This window comes from Capsicum annuum, chromosome 3 (genome assembly GCF_002878395.1).
Source record: "Capsicum annuum cultivar UCD-10X-F1 chromosome 3, UCD10Xv1.1, whole genome shotgun sequence".
Classification (NCBI taxonomy): domain Eukaryota; kingdom Viridiplantae; phylum Streptophyta; class Magnoliopsida; order Solanales; family Solanaceae; genus Capsicum; species Capsicum annuum.
The window spans coordinates 127,350,635-127,373,576 of NC_061113.1; the positions used below are offsets into that span (position 1 = coordinate 127,350,635).

The window sequence follows — 22,942 nt, forward strand, 5'->3', positions numbered from 1 at the left end:
TATTTCTAAAGTAGTATATTTTTGGAGAATCCGATGGGGGTGTGGCATCAAAAGTGAAGCGTCCATGAAACTTAGCTGTTTATCGGGTGGATCGAGCAGATAATTACTCTTAACAGTTTGATGTATCAGTTATCGGATTTAAAATATTTTAATCTGTTAGTTAATCAATAAGATATCGGTTAGTTTGGTAATGAGTTAGTAATTATCAAACGGTAACGGATGCTGTATTAGCTAACCTCCACGATACCTTCTTTTTTGATAAAATTTATGCTTCTTACAAAAGAAGAGGACTTTTCATTGTTCTTCATGCAATAAAAGGGAAAATAGAAGTAATAAAAACACTTAGCACTTGAAAACTACCAAAACAGAAAATAAGAAGGAGCGGTAGGGATCAAAATATAAATGGGGCATAAGGGTCAATACTATGTACTTTACATATACCTAGGGTAAAAGTGTAAGTATGATAATTCTTAAGGAATTAACCGTTTATCGAATAAGGAAATTGAGTAATACAACCCCGAACCAATAAGCCATTATTATAAAATTTTAATCCTTTCACCAACCGTTTATTTAGTAGTCCACTATTAATAAATCAATTTTGCAGTTGGCTTATCAGTTATGATTTGATTTTGAACAGTCCTACTAGCACATGATCCCACATGTGTCTACTCAAAAAATTCTTTTCACCAAGAATACACTATTTAAGAAATTAAAGCTTAAGCCAGACCCAACCCAAAAGAAAATCAGAGCAAAAAATAACATATAATAAAACAGACAAATTGCATCAAAAAATGGGAAGAGTAAAGGAAGCAAAAAAGGAGATCTATGTGAATTGTACACTCCTACAAAAAACTTGTGATAGAACTTTGGGGACTTACTTTCTGTCTACAGCACGTCTAGGGGATGGAACTCGAAGCTTGAAATTGTTGTCTCGGTAGCCAGCTTGAAATTAAAATCAAAGTGTAAGTATACTACAGTTCATTCCATGCTTGAAAAAAAAAAAAAAGAAGCAGCAGCACTTGTCTTAGCAAGAGAAAATATTTTGTTCACTTCCTCAAATAGGCATTTCTTGACATAACTGTCAATTTCCTTTAAGAAAAGGTTGCTAACAATTTACATATTTTGAAACAAACAATCTCACAGAATGTCCCAAGTGCAGATTTCTCCACTACATAAATATAAGAAGGGATAAAATAATTATAGAAAAAGTTACAACAGACGAATCGATAACAGTGGAGATGGTAATAGCAGCCTCGCCTTGACGTTAAAATCAAGACTATCGGCATCCAACATGTAGGCAAAGTCCACCTGAACAAAAAAAAAAAGTCAATGCAGCTTCTTACTTTGGTAGGAGATAACCCTTGCACCCTATGTCCAGTAAAATTAAAATAACTATAACTAATTTTCAGTAATTTTTGAATGTCAATGGACTGCTAGAAGCAGACAAAAATCAAGCATCATTTCCGGGCACCATATCTTCAAAGGCATGGGAATACTTCATTTATGAGGAAATTAAATGTGATAATAATCAGAGGCTGGAGAAACAAGTTATCAGCACGTTTGCAGAATATTGCATCCCATGCATTTCCAGTTCGTTCAAAAAATGTAATCTTTTGGGTGTTAGCTCTAGTCGTTTGTTATTTAGGGAAAAATTAGTTTGGATTCCATATGTATTTTGCTATAAAAAATTTCTCCTAGGTTGTCCAGCGATAAATGAGTTATGCATCTGTCTATTTCAAAGCCATGTGAAAAATCTTATCTTCCCATGTTGGCTCTATATTTAATTACACTAGTTTAGTGTCCGTTAAGTAAAATTATATTCAAGAAGAACAAAATCATTTAAACATAGCAATTGACGTTATATATATATATATATATATATATATATATAAATAAATAAATATTGTATCTCGAATATGTCGTTTGTCTATTGTGCCTCACGTGATGTTTTTTATAAATGATTTGTGGTTTTATGCCTTTTTCGTCACTTATAATGTCCAAATAAGAAAAAAAATTATATAAAATTAAATCTTGTTGATTTTAAATTCAAATAGGACGACGAACATTGTTTGAAGATTCTAAAATGAAAATTTTAATTGACTTCAAAATCTTTAATATTAGAAACTAACTAAATTATAATTTATTTAATATAAATTGTTTTTAAATGATAAAAAGTCAGTCAACATTCAAATTAGGATTTCATAGTTTTATACAATAGTGCAGATTTGATGAAGACGACTAAAAACTGAAGAGGTTAAATAAAAAGAACACTCAATTAATAGTCAAAAAACTTAAAAGTACATTGTGCTTCTCTATTGTTTGATCTTTTTAAGACTGTATAAGTTCTTTTCGAAAAAAGGAAGCAAGGAACTCAATGTAAGTATTAATGCAAGGATTTAGATCCTCTAATTTTTCTTCTTGCACATGTTTGCAGTGAGTTAACTTTTTTGATAAAGAATTAGTTATCTTAATTAAAAAAAAAAAAGATTTCTACTATAAGATAATAAAAGCTTAACTGATTCTAATAAAGTCCTAAATATTAAATAATTTTTTTACAAATAAAGATAGATCTAATAGCTATAATTTTAATTAATTTTAAACCTTTAAATATTAGGATAATAATTAAAGAGTTAATACATAAAAATGACCTTAAACTTGACACCAAATTATAACTTTGACCTTAAACTTTGATAGTGGACAAATATGGTCTTTAACTATTCAAAACTGCACAAATATGACCTCCAATCCTACGTGGACAAACACGTGATCAACACGCAAAACTAGGCGCGTTCAGCTTAAAATCTAAGGGCATAATACATAAATATGACCGTAAACTTTGACAATGCACAAATATGACTTTTAATAATTCAAAACTGCACAAATATGACCTTTAAATAAATTTTTACTATTATTTTTTTATTATTTTTGGCTTAAAGATGAAAATGGCATCTAATTTATTTTGTCATTGCGGAAAAAGAAAAATATTGAAGATTTATTAATTAGGTGGATCAACCTCATACGAAAAAATCGCGTGGGTATGTATATATATTATAAAGCAGAGGGCAAATTTAAGTTATATAATGTATCTAAATATAATTTATTTAAATATTAAATTAAAGATGAAACTATACTAATAATAAAAAAACTATAGTTTTAATAAAACGTTCTTAATTTAACGTTATTAAGGATAGTAGTAGTAGTATATTAAATTAACGTTATTACAATGTTATTAAATACGTTATTAAAATATTATTAAATTAATGCTGGGGCGAACCTACGTGGTTGCCATGGGGTTCACCCGAACCCCCTCGGTAAAAAAATTACGTTATATATATGAGGTAGAAAATTTATATTTATGTTCGTATATTAATGTTGAACCACATGAAACAAGGCACTTAGATAGCCCAGTGGTGTTATTTGCTCTTCTTGGGCGCTTCCTTCAGCCTACTGTGTTGGTTCGATTTTTTAATTAAAAAAAAAGGTAGGTGTTGCAGCTATAGAAATAATAATAATAATAATAATAATATTAATAATAATAATAATAATAATAATAATAATAATAATAATAATAAAAACGTGCCTTTTTAACACAAAAAGTAAAACTTTGACAGTGCACAAATATGACCTTTAATTATTTAAAACTGGACAAATATGACCTCTCTCCAAGTCAGCCCTTTTAACGATGTGGCACTCTATGATTGGATTACCTTTCCACGTAGGCACGAGTGAAACTCACGCATGGGGTTACAAAATCGGAAGTCATGTTTATTCATGTTTTGAATAGTTAAAGGTCCTATTTGTGCAATATCAAAGTTTAAAGTCAAAGTTATAATTTGGTGTCAAGTTTAGGGTCATTTTTATGCATTAACTTATAATTAAATGATAATTTTGTTCAAACTAAAATTTATTTTAAGAAGATAAAAAAGGTAAACGACATTTCCCTAAAGAATTTTATGCTTTTAGTATAGTATACATGCATGGACATTCTTTGTAGGCCTATTACATGTATATTTCATACATGTTAATTAGTGTTATAAAGAGTTAATACATAAAAGTGACCCTAAACTTGACATTAAATTATAACTTTGACCTTAAATTTTGATAGTGCATAAATAGGACCTTTAATTATTCAAAACCTGAACAAACATGACCTTCGATTTTGCAACCCCATGCGTGAGTTTCACTCGCGCCTACGTGAAAAGGTAATCTAATCACACGGTGCCACATCATTAAAAGGGCTGACTTGGAGAGAGGTCATATTTGTGCAGTTTCAAATAGTTAAAAGGTCATATTTTGTGCACTGTCAAAATTTTATTTTTTGTGTTAAAAAGGCACGTTTTTATAATAATAATAATAATAATAATTATTATTATTATTATTATTATTATTATTATTATTTCTATAGCTGCAACACCTACTTTTTTTTTTAATTAAAAAATTGAACCCGCGTAGTAGGCTGAAGGAAGCGCCCAAGAAGAGCAAATAACACCACTGGGCTATCTAAGTGCCTTGTTTCATGTGGTTCAACATTAATATGCGTACATAAATATAGATTTTCTACCTTATATATATAATGTAATTTTTTTACCGAGGTGGTTCGGGTGAACCCCATGACAACCACGTAGGTCCGCCCCAGCATTAATTTAATAATGTTAATTTAATAACATTGTAATAACGTTAATTTGATAATGTTAATTTAATATACTACTACTACTATCCTTAATAACGTTAATTTAATAACGTTTTATTAAAACTATAATTTTTTTATTATTATGATAGTTTCATCTTTAATTTAATATTTAAATAAATTATATTTAGATACATTATATAACATAAATCCGCCCTCTGCTTTATAATATATATACATACCCGCACGATTTTTTCGTATGAAGCTGACCCACCTAATTAATAAATCTTCAATATTTCTCTTTTTCTGCAAGGACAAAAGAAATTAGATGTCATTTTCATCTTTAAGCCAAAAATAATAATAAAAAAAAAATAATAGTGAAAATTTATTTAAAGATCATATTTGCGCAGTTTTGAATAGTTAAAGGTCATATTTGTGCACTGTCAAAGTTTAAGGTCATATTTATGTATTATGCCATTAGATTTTAAGCTAGACGCGCCTAGTTTTACGTGTTGAACACGCATTTTGCCATGTAGGATTGGAGGTCATATTTGTGCAGTTTTGAATAGTTAAAGGTCATATTTGTGCACTATCAAAGTTTAAGGGCAACGTTATAATTTAGTGTCAAGTTTAGGATCATTTTTATGTATTAACTCTGGTATAAAATATCACAATTTAACATCCCCTTCCATTGAAATTATCGTTTGTAGCATGGCTTCTTACAAATAAAAATCAGGACCGGAAAAGATTCTCAAAGTGAAACAAAACAAATTTATTTTAATTTATTTTTTAATCATAAAAATAAATTATGCTCCAAGGATTTAGAGTTTATAGAACTCTTAGAAAATCGGAACTCTTTTTTCTTTTTCCGTTAAAAAGCATTATAAGTTAGATATAAATCTTATCTATTACCAAAAGAAGGGATATAAATCTTTTCCAACACTGATCAATTCATAATAACACGTCTATGCTTCCATACAAATTGTAATTGAACAAGAAAGTAACAGTATATCCATTATAATTCTACGGTGGGTGTTTAGGAAAAATAATGTGTGCATATTTTATTCATTACCTCTTGAAGGTCGAGATGTTGTTTTTGAAAAACCATGAGCTCAAATGCAGCACATCAAAAGTATTTATAAAAAAGAAATACGACAGTGAAAAGAACATGTCAATTAATAAGGAAATTAATGCAAAAATATTCAAAGAAAAGAAATAGTAATGACAATGAAAAAATGTGATAACTGAAAAAAAAACCCATGTATAAGATTACTACGACAAGGCAAGTCAAAGCTCAACTATCGATTAACCTTCTATCCTAATTTGTGATCTCCAAAACCATTTCCATTAAATAAAAGCAAAGTAAAGAAAAAATCTAGTCGTGCAAATACCTGAATACAATTGAAAATTGTGTAGAGGTGTTTAGATGAACAAAAACCTCAGCGAAGAAGTCTATTTAAAATATATGTTTTCCAACTTATGTATAATTCGTATGAGTTTTTGTATGATTGGGAACAAAAGACTCAAATTTAGGTTCCATTTGTTTTTATTAAGATTAAGACGGCTGAATTTGAATGCACATCAAAATAACTAACAATGATTAAGACTATTTGTGATGGCATCCAGTTTAGCCCACTTGCATTAAAATTGACGGGCTTCAATGTGAATTAAAAAGATACTTATGATAGAAGAAAAACTCAAGAACGAGCCCAAGAATTATGGAGAAGCATGGGCTAAGTGCTATACATATTTCATGATTCAAGTCCAAGTCCAAACGGAAGAAGATTATGCCATATGAGTTTTGATTAAATTTGGAAACTTTTCCTTATTTAGTTAGGGATTTATTTTTTATATTACTTTCCTAGTTTAAAAGTTTCCTAGTTTAAATATTCTTAGCTTAAAGTTTCCTAGTTTTAAAGGTTCCTAGTTTAAAGTTTCCTAGATTTATTTATTTTCATAAAAGTAGAATTCGAATCCCATGCTATTTGGGATAGGTTTTTTCCCTATATATAGAGATGGATTTTGTTATTTTCAATCATACAACATTATTATTAATTGAGAGTTTCTCTTATTTACCTCTTTGTGAGCGACTACTTGAAATTTATCTTGCAACCTTATAAGAACAATTCTTTAAGAGGTAAGATTAATTCTTAACTTTATATCTTTGATTTCTATTAAAGTTAATTAAAGAAGGTGATTAGTCATACTAATTGTTGTCTTTAATTTCTTCAAATAAGGGGTATAGATCACCTTTGGATCTAAGTTTCTTGAATTGACTCTATTAGTATCATAATTAGTCTTAATCCACTAATTTTGAATACTAAGATCAATTAGGATTCTTAGCACTTCATCTCGAAATTGGAGATTTATTCTCAAATTTCATCTATCTTTATTTTCTTGTCTTTAATCTTAGAATTTTCGCTTCCACATTATTTTTCTTGTTTATCAACGTAACCCAATTCTAATCAAGTGGTATCAGAGCAGTTCTATCAAGGTTCCGTTCTTGATAATTCTTGGATGTTTCGTAGCCAAAAAAAAAAAAAAAGGTTGCTTGTAGATCAAGAAATTTCAAATTTATTGTTTTTTCCAACATCAAGAAGGAAAACCAAGAAAGGGACAAATTTAGAAAAAAAAATTTAATTGGTCCTTTTCTTGTCTCGCCAAACCCAATCTGTTTGGGAGTTGGTAATTTCTTTTTTCTCTCTACATTGTGCTTCTAAAGGGATTGTTACTAATAGGGTTAATATATAAATCCTAAGAAAATTAGTCAAAGGTTGTAATTTGAGTAGAAAAGAACAAGAGAGTGAGATTAATAGAACAAAAAAAAGGTCAAAATTGAGAGATCTTTGTTTTCTTTGATATTATTTTTGAGATGTCTCAAACCGAAAAAGATATTAATGCTGGGACTCAAACCAATGACATAGCCAAGACACTTAGAAAGATTTTCGCTCGACTCGATGCATTAGAGGTCACCCAAAATCCATCTATGAACATAAATGATCTAAGGAGAAATGCTTTTCATATAAGGTTTGGAATAAAGGATAATATTTGCTCTATGATTATTGATTTTGAAAGCGATGCTAATGTGATAAGTTCATACGTTGAGGAGAATTTGAAACTTAAATGCATCAAACATAATAATTTTGGTGAACTTAAGGCGACTAAGCAATGCATGATTTCTTTCTCCATTGGGAGATACTCTTATAATGTTCTTTGCGATGTAATTCCAATGCAAGATTGTCAAATCAAGTTTGGACGTACATGATAGTTTGATGGGAATGCAATTTATGATAGAGAAAATAATAGAGTTTCTCTTGAGCTAAACAAAAGAAAATATAAACTTGTACCTTTAAATCCATTACAAATTTATGAAGATCAGAAACGTGTGAAAGAAGTAACGAAAAATTTTGAGAGAGAAAAGAATTATAGGAGAAGGGAATATATGCCGATATTTCAAAAGAAGAAAGAAGAAAGCTTGTGTTGTGTAAAGAGAATGGGATGTCAAGTGAGGTCAAGAGAAAAGAAAGGAGAGATGAGCATGAGAGTTACAGAGAGGGATAATAATGTGGTAGAGAAAGAAAAACTAGAGAGATTGAGTGAGGTTATTTTTTATTCTAACTCTAACCTTCCTACTTCTTATTTTAGTTGCTTTGACTCTCTTATAGGTACTCATTGAAAATTTTGCACTAAAAATCATTCATTGGATGAACTTAATACTAAGGTGGTTGAACTTAATAGTACATGTCCCATTGAGCAAGTGTTTATTCATGAGAAGGATATAGGTAAAAATAATTATTTTGGGCTTGTCCAAGATAAGATTCATGAAAAGAAGTCCAACAAGACAGATGTAGATATAATCCCAATAAGCAAGGAAACATGAGGTGATATTATTCCTTTCCTACATAAGACCAAGATAAGACATAATTCTTCAAGTCTTGGTGATTGTAAGGTTAAAAAGATGTTTTCTATTAGTGATGAGGAAATACGTGAATATTTTGATACCCATGATCAAATACCCTTTGTTAAACCTATTCATGGTTCCTTGTTGGAGAATTTGAGCAATTACTTAGAATTTGGTGGAGATTCTCTTTTGAGACTAAAAGGTTCTTCTAACCTTCTTGAAAACTCCTATGCATATGTGGATAAATTTTATAGAGAAAATGGCCAAATGTCCCCCAACCTTTACCCCAAATTTCAACTACACACTTATACTTTGCGGGGGTCCTATGACCCCCCCCCTAACTATTTAAAAGTGAAATTATTACACTCCCGAAAGCTGACATGGCAAGAGAGTGTGTTTCACTCTCTTTTAAGAGAGTGTGAACGAAAATATATATTAAAAATTTATTTTTAATATTTTCTTTACATAAATATATATAATTGTAATTATTATTTTACTTTATTCATTTTCTTTCTTCTTCTTCTTCTTCTTCTTCTTCTTCTTCTTCTTCTTCTTCTTCTTCTCCTTCTTCAAGAACTCAACAATGGCATCCAATCCTAGACTAATTTATCATCTTCCTCATATCCTCTAATATAAATCACAGTAAATGGCCAAACTACACCAACTACCATCTCATCCAAACTAACAATCACCTCCCTAAAAACTCCATTCTTCGGAATACTAAGATTATTCAAACTTACATACTCATTAACCGAATTATCATACAAAGACTCATCATTCTCATGAAATGAAACATAAACTTTCAGTAATGCTCTATACACATTTTGTGGAACCTTGAAATATTTTGACTTTACATCAGTTAAATTTTCAATCTCAAACCATAAACTATCATTCAAATCCATATTTCTTGAAATTGAAACAATCAAATCATCACCATAATCAAAATCAACACCAAATTTTTTTACAATCATAAATTCAACATCAATTTTTATAGTTGATAAATTAAAAAAAAATAAAGAAAAAGAAACAAGATTGAAAAATGACATTTCTGCTCGGCATTGTATCAAACATTTGTTGAGCATAATCTAACATCCCATTGCTTACATACCCATAAATCATACAATTCCTACATTCCTTTGGGAAATTTCATCGGACAATTTGCGTGCTTCCTCAACATCACCTTTCTTAAAAAAACTAGTAATTCTTGAGTTCCAATTGAACAACGAATTTGCAATTGAACTCACATAACAAATACAGAAATGAAAATTTTCATTCCTGGAGCAAATGTGTGAAGCCCACTTGAGTTGTTTATACATTATACTTAACAAAGTTTTATTTTATTTCTAAACTTTGGATTTAATAGTCAACTTTGAATTTAATATTTAAAAAGGGATCACACAAGGGTTTGAGATTGAAGAAATTCAGATGATGAGAAAGAAAGAAAAAAGAACAAAAAGAATGGAGAAAAAATTATTGTGGAAGAACATGAATAAAAGTAAACGGAAAAAAAGTAATGAAATGGAAAAGGAAATGGGAAAAAGTGATAAAAATACGTGTGAAAATGTTGTTGGCGCGTGCATCACACGACATCCTAAATGAATGGTTTCAATTTTTTAGGGAGAGCGGGGGTAATAATTTCACTTTAAAATAGTTCAGGGGGGTCATATGACCTCTGCTAAGTATAAATGTGTAGTTGAAATTTGGGGTAAAGGTTGAGAAGTATTTGGCCATTTTCTCAATTTTATATGGAGAAAAGTGTAATTGATGATGTTTGGCTATATCATAAAAGTGTTAAATTTGATACATATTTTATGGAGCTTATGACATATTTAACAAGTCCAGTGAAGTACTTTATTGATAGAGCTAAATTGGGGAGGCACATATCATTTCCTACGTCATCTAAACGTGAATATTGTTGTGTTCATACAAGGAATAGAATTTTCTATTGGGATGATGATGTCCACATGCTTTATAAAGGTGTATTTATACATGCAAGGATTAATTAGGTTAAGTGGACACATGGTCACTATCTTATTTTGTTCCTACCATTGTTGCTTTCAAGTAATGAATTTTGTTTACTATTGTATGTCTTCTTAATTTTGCGAGATTCCAATTCGAGGATGAATTATTTTCAAGAAGAGGAGAATGATAGCATCCAGTCTAGCCAACTTGTATTAAAATTGAAGGATTTTAATATAAATTAAAAAGATACATATGATGGAAGAAAAACCCAAGAATGAGCCCAAGAATTATAGAGAAGCATGGGCTAAGTGCTATACATATTTCACGATTCAAGTCCAAGTCCAAACGAAAGAAGATTGGGCCATATGAGTTTTGATTAAATTTGGGAACTTTTCCTTATTTAGTTAGGAATTTATTTTTGATACTACTTTCCTAGTTTAAAAGTTTCCTAGTTTAAATTTTCCTAGTTTAAAGTTTCCTAGTTTTAAAGGTTCCTAGTTTAAAGTTTTCTAGATTTATGTATTTCCATAAAAGTAGAATTCGAATCCCATGTTATTTGGGTTAGGTTTTTTCCCTATATATAGGGATGAATTTTTTTGTTTTGAATCAGACGACATTATTATTAATTGAGAGTTTCTCTTATTTACCCCTTTGTGTGTGGCTTCTTGGGATTTATCTTGCAACCTTATAAGAACAATTCTTTAGGAGGTAAGATTAATTTTAACGTGATATCTTTGGTTTTTATTAAAGTTAATTAAAGAAGATAATTAATCTTATATTAATTGTTTTCTTTAATTTCTTCAGAATAGGGGTCTAGATCACCTTTGGATCTAAGTTCTTAAATTGACTCTATTAGTATCATAACTAGTCTTGATCCACTAATTTTGAATACTAAGATCAATTAGGATTCTTAGCACTTCTCTCAAAATTGGAAATTTATTCTCAAATTCTATCTATCTTTAATTTCTTGTCTATCTTAGGATTTTCGCTTCCGCATTATTTTTTTTGTTTATCAACGTAATCCGATTCTTATCAATTTTTTTTTCAACATTTAAATGTGCATAACTTATATGTAAAAATAATAAATATAAAATTTAAATAATTAATCAACAGTTAAAAAAATATTAATTTATTAAAATAAAATCATTATTAGATTAAATAAAGTGTAACATCTATATTTGTTACTGTTGATAGAGATGGATTATATGCGGACAGAAATGATGTTGATGATAGTTAAGATGGTGGACGTGGTTGGTGTTGCAGTGATTGTTATGATGGTGGTGATTGGTAGTGATTGTGATGAGAAGTTAGTTGATGTTAATAGTTGGAGGTGTTAATCGATGGTGGCTGAAAAATGTGTGCATGGGGGTTGATGATGTGTTGGTGATAGATGGAGATGGTGTTAGTTGTGATGGTGAAGATCGTTGTCAATTAGGATAGACTGTAGCAATGATAGTGGCAGATAGTGGTGGTAGTCGAAGAATATGTGGAGGTTGATAATGTGTTAGCAATAGTTGGTGGTGGTGCTAGTTGTGATAGTGGAGGTGGTTGCTAGAGGTGATGTTGGCGTTGGCGTTGGCAGTTGATACAATTATAATAATGGTAGTGGTAGATATGGTAGCAGTTGGCAATAGTTTTTGGTAACGATGTTGGTTGGTGGTAATGGTTGTAATGGTAGAGGTGGGTGGTGGTTGATGATAATAATGGTGGTTGACAATGATGGTGGCGGCACGGGTGGTTAGTGGTGGTGACCGGTGATAGTGGATAGAATTGTCACAACCCAAACCGAGGCCCTGACCGTGACCAGCATCCCAGACCATGAAGGCCCGAACACCCTTCTACATCTGGTAATCATGCACAACATTCATATAATAAAAGTAAATGCAGAAATTTAGTCTATTACGGAAACATGGTCATATTCTAGATTAAGTACAACAACAAGGAACGACATCCAAAATAAACTAAATAGTATCTAAAATAGTCTGCGAAATCTCTACTGGATGATAAACTAACAACTACCTGAAGACAGGGACAAGGCCCCCAGTATACCAAAACTATAATAGAGGACATAATCTGAAAGAACAGCCCTTCTGGAATAGAGAAGGCTCACCACTGCACAACCTGATCTACTGTCTGAATTATCTACTGTTTATCTTGACCCCTAGACTGAGCCTTAGAACCTGGAGGGAGGGGGGTCAATAAAGATGTACTGGTACACAAAGTAATCCAAAATAAAGCTTTTATATAAATAAAATAATGGAGAGTAATTTGTCAAAACATCATACATAAAATAGTTTTCAAAACACATGGGTATTTTTTGAAATCATAAATCATTCTTGTCAAAGCAATGTCTGCTCTTTGTATTACTTCTGAGTTAGGTGGTATACCCCTACAATTCTAAAATCCCACGGGCAGTATGGAATCTGTCATTGACTCGGCGGGGAAGCCCCCAACCCGAGTGTGCCACAAGGGTTGGAGTTTCTGATTCTAATACGCCACACGGCTTTAGGCCAGCGTAATATAATATACCCGGATCGGCAAATCACAGTTTCGAGCAATGAGTTGTCTGAACTCATGCCTTCTTCAGAGAACCACCTAAACATTTCTAAACATACATCATTCTGTATCTCAAAATCTGAAAGTCTGATTTTCAAACATGCATTCAATTCTGTTCTGAATTACCATGGAATTAGCTGAGTTGGTGTCGTCACACCAAGACTTACAAGTCCTATTTCTAAGTCATCATGCATCATGCATGATTCTTTCATCAAAACTCAATTTAGACCACCCAAACATTCAAATAGTATAAGAGATTTCATATTCCGAAAGCACAAGTCAAAACTATGCAAAGATTATCATTCTTTCAATAACAATGTAGTGGTTCTGAAATCTTTGTCAAACTATGCAAATCTTTCCCTTAGATATTCATATTCAATATTTATCAATACAAACAACCCTCTCTTTTGAATTCAAAAAATATCATATTCAAGTCATAGAAATAATCAAGACATTTCATACCATGCTTTTCAAGATGCATTTCAAAATAATTCATATTATATGAAAGATGGGAAAAATCATAACAAGAGGGTCATTCATTATAATTCATGCTCTCAATTGAATATTCATCCTTTAACACATGCATACATATATATAGAATTTCAAATCAACTTGGGGAAAGGCCTAAAGACCAAAACAATGTCATTGAGACTTCTAAAACATGATTATAAATCATAAATCTAAACTCTTTTTCTTAAAATCATGATTTTTATGCCCATGAGATTTTTAGGAAAACCTCACATACCTTAATTTATGACTCTTGAATGAACTCGTACTTTAGGGATGCTATTCGAACAATTGGTGGGTGCATCTTGTAGCCCTTGCAATGGGGATTTCGAATCTTGAAGAATTATTGAAAAGTTACGGTTAAATCTTGAGATATTTGAGTTTTTAGTTTGAAACCCTAGAGAGAGTTTCTTGTGAATTTTTGAAGAAAATATGAATAATGTGGTCACTTGGGAGAAAAATCCCATGTTTAAGCTGATAAGGTGGGTGGAAATTACCCAACATACCCTTAATGAGATGGAATAAAATATAATTAGGAGCCTGACTTTATGGGCCACCACAACGCTCCACTATCGCGGTGGTTCACTGAATAATGACGAATAGGATTCTTGGGTTCACCGTGACGTGGAGCCATCAAGTTGTCCCACTGGTTAGGACCTTCAACTTCAGCGCGACGCGCCATAATCACTCTAGGCTTACTGGAATTTGACAATTGTTAAATAGACCACCTCTGCGACGCGTCAAGCACCAAAATGACGGTTTTCGTTCTAGCCTGAAATATGAGGTGTTACATTATCTCCTCCTTAGGATCATTCATCCCTGAATGATGGGTAGGAACGTTGAAGCTTAAAGGTATGGAATAATGCGGACCTGATGTGTCCCCTAAGAAAGAATATAACTGATTTGAGCTAAAATAGCTGGAAAAATTTGAGATTATGTCCTGAACTCTTATAAACTAAGTCATGACTAAATAACTGAATTTGAAACATGATGCTTGGACTAAACTGAGTTCGCAACTTACATGAATGGAATAGGTTATCTTTTGGGATGGTCATACGCATTGGATTTCAAATAGTCGGACTGGGTGAAAAAGTGGAAAACCATAGTAACTTGTCCTCCTGACTGTTAAACTGAATCAGTAGCTATACAGAATGAACTAAACTGGAAACTTATACTTACTGGAGTATCTCTTCAACACTCCTTCTAGAGAAGTTCTAGTAGCACTCAGAAGCAGAGAATCTTGGGCATGATCTACGCCAGACATCCGACTAAGGAATCACAACATCGACACTACTCTATAGCATGGAATATAGACATATAACTCATAAATTAGGATAGAATTTCCAGGCCTTAGGCAATGCAACTTCTCACTTTCAAGCTTAGCACACTTCTCGAGTACTCCCTTAAATATACTAATCCCTTTAAATACCATCCTCACTAGATTTAACTTAGAATTCTTCTATGGGCATTGATAACTCTTTCTACTAATGTCTAAAGTATTTTAAATCCTCTTACTGTGGTCAAGCCTAATTCTAAATCACAAAATACAACATGTCACACCATGATACTAGTCTAAACCATATGAGTCAATCTTTCATACCCCTTTTAGAGATCGCACCCTAAACATAATATTCCTTACCACTTTAATGATGACTAAATCTGAACTCTTACTATGGATTTACTGGCACATATTCCTCCACTTAAATCCCCAATATGTCATTCAAGCATATCTTTATAACCACATATGAACTTGAAGACAAACACCTATAAAGACATATTTCACATATATTCTCTAAACCCCTATCAATACAACTCACACGCTGTACCCCAAGAACATACACACAAAAATTCCTACTAACCATCACATGTATCAAAGACTTGGCCCTACATCTTACTTCATACTTATGGCCTTATCTAAAATAAGCGCACAATGATCTTTCATCAATAAGAAACATTCGCACACCACCACTATCATTACATAAAGAGGAGTTACTAAAAGGTTAGAAAATAAAACCTTGAAGCATGGAAGGATATTATATGAAACTTGACACTCAACTAAGGCCTGAGAATAGTAAAACAATATCAGAGATTCATCAAAGAGATCTGAATTGGGGGCATACATAGCTATAAGCTGATTCTCACCAATCATTTGGCGTAAAGCATGAGTTATGGAAATTAAGCACACTATAAGACGTAAATACATGAGTCATGAGCTACATGACCTCAATTTGGATTTCATAACATAGGGACGTGATTCCAATTACTGAATGAACTGGAACTCCTCATCTTGAAACTAGAAGAGTACATGATTCTCTATCATATGCATGAACATAAACTATGACCATGGAACTGAAACATGAAGCATGAGTACGTGCCGGAATAACTGAAGTATACTGCTGAAATAAGAATAAATTGAGCATCGTTCTTTCTCACGGCCAATTTTAGAACTTACTGGCACATCTATTAGCATCTGAAAACTTCACTTGGTTACTCGTTCTATCATCTCCCCCTTAGATTTAAGCCATTACTATAAGTCTGTAAACCACTATATACACTCTGGTATTAACTGAAATCACTTTACTCTAGAGTTGGGGATATAACAATTCATATAAAACTAACTTACCCTGTAGGACGATATCTTCTTGTATAACAACCAATGCCAATACCTCCTTCTAAGATTCAACCTTTAGGTTTTTATAGCCCCAAAACTCATCATATAACATCTTAAACATTCACCAACTCAGATTCTTCTAACACTAAACATGGATGTCTCTAAACCTTTGACGGACCATGCCACTTCTTTCATAGTCTACCCGCATCACGACTCTAAACTTATATTTCTAAACCATGAGAATCAAGACTATGCAAAAAGGCTCAACATCATTAATCATAACTCCATAACTTAGCTATTAAGAACATCGTATATTATCTAACTAGTCTTCCTCCACCTAGCAACTCAATGGTACTACTAACCATACAACATGCAATGATCCTTGAAAATAATGCAGCCCCATATCACCTTAGGCATACTTCTACATCCTACTTACAACATTATGCTTGATTACAAATCGAATAAATTTAAGCCCTTGTATACAATATTCAAGCCTACTAGATCACTTTCACACAACTAACACCCACCATATCAATTCATTATATCCACCTTGATCATAATCTACTATTCCAACTTAGTGTCTAGTTCTAGCTATGATGAACCACCACTTCACACAATATTTTTACATGCTAAAACATCTGGAAACATTAATCTGCCAAAACTTCATAACAGTAAGGATCAATCACAATCCTATGATCTATCTTATTTAAAATCCATTAACATATCTTCCTTCTACACATCATTACTATTTACCCCTTTTATACCGCTAAACGTAGTTCATGGCTCCATAAGTCCCAACTAAACTCCCTCTTGCAACCTCGGGGGCATTAAAATTAACACTACTCATCCAACAAGTACCTTCATCAATAACCTATAGTTTTCTTGCATGACAAACAACCATAAGTCTATAATCATAACTTACTGGCTAATCTAGCCATTTTCATATTTAAAGCAAACAACAAATCACCTTAACTAATAAATCCTTCTCTACCTTACCTTCTACTAAACTAACACACAGGAATGTATCACTTCATTACCAACTCAATCTCATGCAAAAAGATATTTCTATTCATATATTCAACCAACAAAAAGACAACAAGTTGCTAGTGAATCGAAATAGGCCTCACACGGCTTCACTAGACTTTGATTTTTTATGCTTTGAACAAAAAACGAGATGAATGACAAGGCAACTATTCTAGTGAATCGAAAGAGCCCCACACGGCTTCACTAGATTTTGATTTTTGTGCTTTGAAAAAGAAACGAGCTGAATGACAAGGCAACTATGCTAGTGAATCGAAAGAGTCCCACATGGCTTCACTAGACTTTGATTTTTTTTTCAAGAACACCATAATAACAAGATTACATATTACAAGAGATAGAAAATTGACGCATAATATTCAATGATCTAAGAATACACATCTTACTCTGTATAAATAAAAATTCAAGTCAAACACTTTCCCCCGCAGACTATCACCCAATCCACACATGCTACTAGCTACCACATTATTCTATCATTATAAAGTGATAAATTATCCTCAAACATTGGTTATTCAACTAAAATATTCATTTACACAAACGTCACCCTCACTCTAACTTCTAACTTTGTGACTTCATATCACCAACTTCTTGGTCTAATCTTACTACCACTAGGTCATGACATCGACAATTAACTTATACTACTACTCGGGTGAAAATACAGTTCCAATATTCTTCTACACATCATCCTGCCTTAAGCATGACATCTGCAACATAAATTTTTTTGAAAATGACCGAATACACTTAGTACCGCAGGCTAAAAGACATAATTTCGTCAAGATCAAGGTTCACACTAGAATCGATACACTCTGAAGCACTAACGGACTCTTCTCAAGTCCTTACACAATTTCTAAAATCTTATATGATTCAATCAGAAAGATCCATACCATTTAGACTCTAAACTTCTGCACTTGAATCACCCCAATAATGAGACATATTTGAGAATATTAGAGTAAGGAAAGAATTTAGGATGACTATTACTTTTGTATGGACGACACCATAGTGCGAATTAGAGTATGAAAGAGAAATATTCTGACTCTATTGCACGAACTAGAACATGAAGAAAGGGGGACATTCCTAAACGCCTTGTAGTTTTCTGCTTATAAGTGTGGCTCGCTGCACACCCATAAATAATACTCTACCCGACACAATTTCGCAAACACCCTGGGATTATAAACTGTGCTCTGATACTAAGTTTGTCACGACCCGAATCGAGGCCCTGGCCATGATGAGCATCCTGGACCATGAAGGCCCAGACACCCTTCTACATCTGGTAATCATGCACAAGATTCATATAATAAAAGTAAATACGAAAATTTAGTGTATTACGAAAACATGGTCATATTCTAGATTAAGTGCAACAACAAGGAATGAAATCCAAAATAAACTAAACAGTATCTGAAACAGTCTGCAAAATCTATACTACATGATAAATTGACAACTGTCTGAAGACCGGGAAAAGCCCCCCAGTAGACCAAAACTATAATAGAGGACATAATCTAAAAGAACAGGCCTTCTAGAATAGAGAAGGCTTTCCACTGCACAACCTGATTCGTTGTCTGAATTATCTACTATTTATCTGGACCACTAGACTAAGCCTCAGAACCTGGAAGAAGGAGGGCCAATACAAATGCACTGGTATGCAAAGTAATCCAAAATAAAGCTTTTATATAAATAAAATAATGGAGAGTAATTTGTCAAAACATCATACATAAAATAGTTTTCAAAACATATGGGTATTTTTTGAAATCATAAATCATTCTTGTCAAAGCAATGCCTACTCTTTGTATTACTTCTGATTTAGGTGGTACACCCCTACAATTCTAAAATCCTACGGGATATATGGAATTTGCTATTGAATCGGCGGGGAAGCCCTCAACCCGAGTGTGCCGCAAAGGTTGGAGTTTCTAATTCTAATATGCCACACGTCTTTAGGCAAGCATAATATAATATACCCGAATCGGCAAATCACGATTTCGGACAATGAGTTGTCTGAACTCATACCTACTTCAGGGAACCACCAACGTCTTTTTATGCCCAGTTTTAACCATTTCTAAACATACATCATTCTGAATCTCAAAATCTGAAAGTCTGATTTTAAAACATGCATTCTATTCTGTTCTGAATTACCATGACATTATCTGAATTGGTGTCGTCACACCAAGACTTGCAAGTCCTATTTCTAAGCCATAATGCATCATGCATGATTCTTTCATCAAAATTCAATTCAGACCACCCAAACATGTAAATAGTATAAGAGATTTCATGTCCAATAGCACAAGTCAAAACTATGAAAAGATTATCATTCTTTCAATAACAATGTGGTGGTTCTGAAATCTTTGTCAAACCATACAACTCTTTCCCTTAGATATTCATATTCAATATTTATCAATACAAACAACCCTTTCTTTTGAATTCAAAAAAAATCATATTCAAGTCATAGCAATAATCAAGACATTGCATACCATGTTTTTCAAGATGCATTTCAAAATAATTCATATCATATGAAAGATGGAAAAAATCATAACAAGAGGGGGATTCATTATAATTCATGCTCTCAATTGAATATTCATCCTTAAACACATGCATACATATATATAGAATTTCAAATCAACCTGGGGGAAGGCCTAAAGACCAAAACAATGTCATTGAGACTTCTAAAACATGATTATATCATAAATCTAAACTCTTTTTCTTAAAATCATGATTTCTATGCCTATGAGATTTTTAGAAAACCCCACGTACCTTAATTTATGACTCTTGAATGAACTCGTGCTTTAGGGATGTTATTCGAACAATTGGTGGGTGTATCTTGTAGCCCTCGCAATGGAAATTTCGAATCTTGAAGAATTACTGAAAAGCTACAGTTAAATCTTGAGATATTTGGGTTTTTAGTTTGAAACCCTAGAGAGATTTTCTTGTGAATTTTTGAAGAAAATATGAATAATGTGGTCACTTGGGAGAAAAATCTCATGTTTAAGCTGATAAGGTGGGTGAAAATTATCCAACATACCCTTAATGAGACGGAATAAAATATAATTAGGAGCCCGATTTTATGGGCCACCGCAACCCACCACTATCACGGTGGCTCACTGAAAAATGACGAATGGGATTCTTGGGATCACCGCGACGCGGAGCCATCAAGTTGTCCCACTGGTTGGGACTTGGAACTTTAGCGCGACGCGCTTACTGGAATTTGATAATTGTTAAATAGACCACCTCCGCAACGCGCCAAGCACCAAAATGACGGTTTTCGTTCTAGCCCGAAATGCGGAGTGTTACAAGAGTGGTGGTGAATATTATCTCACGCAAGAATATCTCTTAATGATATTAAGATTTGGTTCCAGATCTTAATAATTAAACCAATTCAAACCTATTAAGATATTAAATTTTAATAAAACAAATGCACTTAATGACTTAACGTCTGAACCATTCGGATTCAAACCTTCATTAAGTGTAAATAAATAAGGCCTTAGTTGTACACGACATTAAGGATTACTAATGGTGGACTTTTAATATGTTTATTATTTAAGCCAAGTTTTAAACTTTAAATGCTTTACATAATTCAAATAAAGAAAGATTTAGTAAATAAAAATTTAGTTGATTTCAAAATTCAAAGTAATAAAAAATTAGGAAAATAATTAAATGACTATTTTGTCTATTGCAATATCTTTTTAATGAAAGACAAAAGGTTCAATCAACATTTCTAAGGTCTTTTATAGTTTTAAGATAATATAGATTTTCTTTTTTTTTTAGATTTCATCATAAGTCCCTGGTAAAACAAAATTTTCGAGATCCATGAACGAGCACCATTGAGAAGATATATAAAGAAGTTCAGAATTTTTACCGGAACTGATGTTGAGTGCTGCACAATCAGCTTGGTATCCTCGGCATGATCTTTATTCATATGTGACTAATTAAAAAAAATAAAGGAATAAGAAAATTACTCCTATTTATAAAAGAAGAAAGCATAACATACACAATGAACATCAGCATTTCTATACCGTGATTGGCTTCGAAAATTGGTATATTGGATCTATTTTTGTTGTTCTAAACTCCTCTTTACTAAATTCTGTGAACAGTCAAAGGAGACATGTAGTACAAGAAAGAATAAAGATATTGCACCTGAGAGCAACAAAAGAAATGACACATCTAGCAGTTCACAATTGGTCACTCTCTCATGTTCTCGAATACTACACAGGTGGAACCCTGAAATCTAATATGATTCATCAATTTAGCAGCAACAAGTCAAATGTATGCTTTACCAGCTCTTATTCATCCTGTATGGTGTAAGGGGGCAAACAAGAGGCCCAGAATCAAATATCAATTGTGGGGAAGGGGTAAAATGGCAAAGTGCTATGTGGAGTAGGGGAGAGAATAATAACAAAAGGAGACAAATCCAGTAGTCAACACGAACCTCCATATCCCAATATAGCAGTTGCAACGCCTGATACGTAACGTATAATTCTGGGTTCAATGCGCATGAATTGGAAGTCACCAAAGTCAACCTTCACAAGGTTCGGTAATTACATGTGATCGACAGAAGAAGGGATATCTATAGTGAAATGAATGATAGCACTAAATAGAAAGAGGTAAAAGAAGTTACCCAAAATGCCTTAGGATGCCTAGCCAAATATGTGGCTCGAATTCCTTCTCTCTCTGCTGCCGGTACCTATGACATCCATCAGGAAAAGATAGAAACTGACATCAATTTCCGGTCAAATGGAGAGAGAGAGATCATGGAAAAGAATTTCCCTTAAAGTGACGACTTACAGGAACAGCATCACCATGCACAGTAATTACTAAGTCAGTCCTATTTTCAGGATCTCTTGCAACAAGCAATGAGCATCTAGAAGTAGCTAATAGGTCCTGCACTAATCACCAGGTTTCATATCAAAACCTAAGTTCTGAAAATGAGAAAGGGAAGGGGTGAAAATATTTTTTTTCTGAAAAATACAATTACAATAAGAATACCACAGACAACACTTTCAGGATATGCAGCGCTATATTGACATTGAAGTTAGCACTTCTGATTTCTATTTAAAAATTCAAAAAATATCTTGAATAGCCTTTGAATTGAAAACCAAACTTACACAAAGCTGAAAATAAGCAACCGGTGATTTGTAGAACTGAAATTTCTATTATTCCAATTTGGTAAATGCAGAAACTTAAGCACAACTTTAACCACCAGATAGGATAAAATGAACCTTGGTGTGTACAGCCAAGTTGCTAACGGCTAATATTGGAGATCCATACGCATCGCATGCAAAATCAACCATAGAACCTGAAGGATAGCCCTCATACTTCTGCAACAATAAATAACATTGTGGGAACAAGGGCATCTTGCATCAAAGAATCCCACAGTTAACTGCGAAACTACGGAGCAACAAGCACATAGCCTTCAGATGATAGATAAAGAAAAACATTCAGATTATCGCCAAATTTATTCCTGTTTCATGCCTAACACAGTTTGATAGGAAGGAATATGATGTAATTGGGCCGAAGATGGGCACCAATACTTATGTTAAGAACTCCGTTTGAATCACAGTTGTGGCTATCAAATTGTAACATGTAGTTCTAGATACCTGTTCATAGTTCATTTACTTACTCTGCATAGTATTAGAATGTGTACAACAACAATAATATACCCAGTGTATTCCCGCACAGTGTATTCTGGAGAGGGTAGAGTGCACACATTCTGTACCACTACCTCAGAGGTGAGGTAGAGAGGTTGTTTCTGATA

The 22,942-nt window shown here is 32.7% G+C and overlaps 1 long non-coding RNA gene across 1 annotated transcript; it reads right to left on the reverse strand.

Moving 5' to 3' along the window:
* Nucleotides 1-1,057: 1,057 nt before the first annotated feature.
* On the reverse strand, nt 1,058-21,349 carry LOC107866301. Its single transcript, XR_001672862.2, has 3 exons — nt 21,204-21,349; nt 21,047-21,112; nt 1,058-1,308 (listed from the first exon to the last, which is right to left on the reverse strand). It is a non-coding gene; the product is annotated as an uncharacterized LOC107866301 (long non-coding RNA).
* Between the last annotated feature and the right edge of the window lie 1,593 nt (nt 21,350-22,942).